The sequence below is a fragment of the Meles meles genome, chromosome 3 (assembly GCF_922984935.1).
Source record: "Meles meles chromosome 3, mMelMel3.1 paternal haplotype, whole genome shotgun sequence".
Lineage (NCBI taxonomy): Eukaryota > Metazoa > Chordata > Mammalia > Carnivora > Mustelidae > Meles > Meles meles.
Window position 1 is genome coordinate 56026343 of NC_060068.1, and position 2877 is coordinate 56029219.

A 2877-nucleotide genomic window follows, 5' to 3' on the forward strand; every position below is an offset into this window, starting at 1 on the left:
TACTTTATGATTTAAACTTCTAAATAAAAAGATCTATAAAGTAACAAGGACTTTAAAGGAAATGCTAAAAATAAAACCAAAACAGCAAACTTGGAAAATGTGGTCTTTAAAGAAAACACTAGATAGCCTAGAAGGATGACCAGACTGATTTACCACAGTGGAAGATAAAGTTACAAAAAAATAAATTAGAACCTGTCATGGGGAAAAAACAGCTGGTGATAATTTAGATATTTAAAAAATTAGTTTTACAGGGCCTTGAGACCATCACTTCCCCTCTGGTGGAGTAACTGGGCCTCCTACAATAAAGAATGAGAAAATAGATGCTTGCTTCAGCAGCACGTATACTAAAATTGGAATGATAACAGAGAAGATTAGCATGGCTTCTGTGCAAGGATGCCACTCAAACTCGTGAGGCATGCTGTATTTAAAAAAAAAAAAATGAGAAAATAGGACGAAATATATGAAAATAGGAAGCACAGGACTGTGACTCCTAAGAGAAGGAAGATAACTGGAGTCTTAATATCAGCCCAGTTTCCTTCAGGAGGCACCTTCCATATTGTGAAGCAGTTAGAGCTAATGGTAACAGAAACAGAAAATGGTAACAACAGGAAGAGCTAATGGTAACAGAAAGTAGCCTGCCTGTGTTCAGTCAAACACACACAAAAAGGGGGCTGGAATGCTAGGAGCAAAGTACAAGAGAGGAGCTAGCTAAACACAAGAGTTCCATAAATTTTCATAAAGCTTTCTTCGAATGTGTTGTTAAACATAAAGCACAGGATGGCTTGAATGAAACTCGTAAGGACTAGGTAGAAAACCAGGACTGGGTTGCATGGGTAGAGGGTGGTACTGAGTAATTCCTAAATGATCACATGTTGGGATGAGAGATGTTTAAATTCTGATCATCCAGAGTATGAGGAAATAAATACCTGGGGCATTCAAGAGAGACCTCTAAAGGTTTACAAATTAATTTGCAAATAAATAAACTACTGGCCAAAACAAACTTCGACAGTCTTGAAAGGATAAAAAAGAAAAAGAAAAAATAAAACTTACAATATCCAATACCCAACACAAAAATTATTAAGTACACAAAGAAGTAGAAACATGCGACTCCTAACCCAGAGAATAATCGGTCAATAAAAACAGATACAGATGACAAAATGATGGGAGAACAACACAAGATATTAAAATAGCTATAAACATGCTCAAAGACCTAAAGAAAAACACGAACATGATGAGGGAAATAGAGTATATATAAAAGAATCAAAGCTTGTAGAAATAAAATCCAAAATATATGAAATAAAAATTTGACTGCTTAGGGGTTCTTGTTATCTACATCTGCATAGAAAATCACCCAAACTTAGTGGTTTAAAATTACCCTAAATATTTTCTTTTTTTTTTTTTTAAAGATTTTATTCATTTATTTGAAAGACAGAAATTACAAGTAGGCAGAGAGAGAGAGGAGGAAGCAGGCTCCCTGCTGAGCAGAGAGCCCGATGCGGGGCTCGATCCCAGGACCCTGGGATCATGACCTGAGCCGAAGGCAGAGGCTTTAACCCACTGAGCCACCCAGGCGCCCCTACCCTAAATATTTTCTTATCTCTTAGTTTCTGTGCATCAAGAATTCAGTGGTTCTGTCAAGATAACTCATGAGGTCATGTCCAGATAGTGGCTGGTGCTAAAATAGTAGCAGGTAGGGTGGAGGTATGCAAAAGCAGCTGAGGAAAGGCTGATATCTCCTTCTCTTTGTGTAGTCCTAGGGTCTTTCAAAGTAGCTTCTCTGCCTGAACTAAACTGGGTGTTTGTATAAAATAGAAGCCTTTTGAAACATCAGATGGTTTAGTAAGCAGTTTAGCATTCCAGCATAACTGTTCCAGGCTGCAGGGCAAAAGATACACCACTATTATTACCTAGTGTAAGCAGACACCTTTCTTCATCACCTCCAGTCTTCCCAGACTCAAGAGTAGGGATATAAGATATAAACCCCACCAACTGAAAGGAAGAATTTCAAAGTCACCACGTAAGAAGAGATACATTTATGACCATCCTTAAAATATAATCTACCAATCTTCTCACAATGACATCATCTTACATGAAAATATAGTCACATCACCTAAGACTCCTAATTCTTTTCTCATTACAGAATCAGTTTGAGGTTTGAGGTCTCCATAGCTCAGTCATGTCTTAGTTCAGATGAGCAGGCTTAGATGCAACTCCTGGGATATAATTCCTTAACTATCATTCCTCTCATTCTGAAGACCTGTAAACTAAAGAGACAAGGCATGTGTCTTCTACCACCACCTGCAACATGGGTGAGGAGACAGGAATAGGAAAACCACCATAATACTCTCCACATATACAGAGAAGGAGAAAAGGACACATAGGAAATATTTGCCCACAGCAATTCTGAAATCCAGCTAGAAATGTGTGCTAGCTCCTTCGTACGTTATTCTCCATGACTCTTGGTTCTGCATTTTTAGCTATTTGTTTTGCCTTCGAATTATTATTTTCTGTAGTGTTTCAAACTGTGTTGTTTTCTTCCTAAAGTAATTTGAAGATCTAAGGCCTTCTTTACACTTTTCACTCTCCCTGGCACTTTCAATCAAGTTGGTCTAATCCTTTTTAAACCTTTGTGGATGTCTTGTGTTTTGATTTACAATCCATTCTACTGAAAGTGGGGCATGTACAAGTATATTCAGTTATGCTTATCTCTACTTTGTGCTCTCTGAAAGTCTGCTGTAGGACAATCCACACTTAAAAGAGTCTTAAAGGTACCTGTTGTGTAACACATACATAAAGTACTTTTTAGATACTTTCTAAAAGTGTTTATAAAACACTATGTTAAGTCTTCATGAGGACTTGGTAAAGGGTCTTACAGAC

At 37.4% G+C, this 2877-nt stretch overlaps 1 non-coding gene across 1 annotated transcript; it reads left to right on the forward strand.

The window, feature by feature from the left end:
* Positions 1-324: 324 nt before the first annotated feature.
* LOC123939494 lies at positions 325-428 on the forward strand. Its single transcript, XR_006817875.1, has one exon. It is a non-coding gene; the product is annotated as a U6 spliceosomal RNA (small nuclear RNA).
* The last annotated feature ends 2449 nt before the right edge of the window (positions 429-2877 follow it).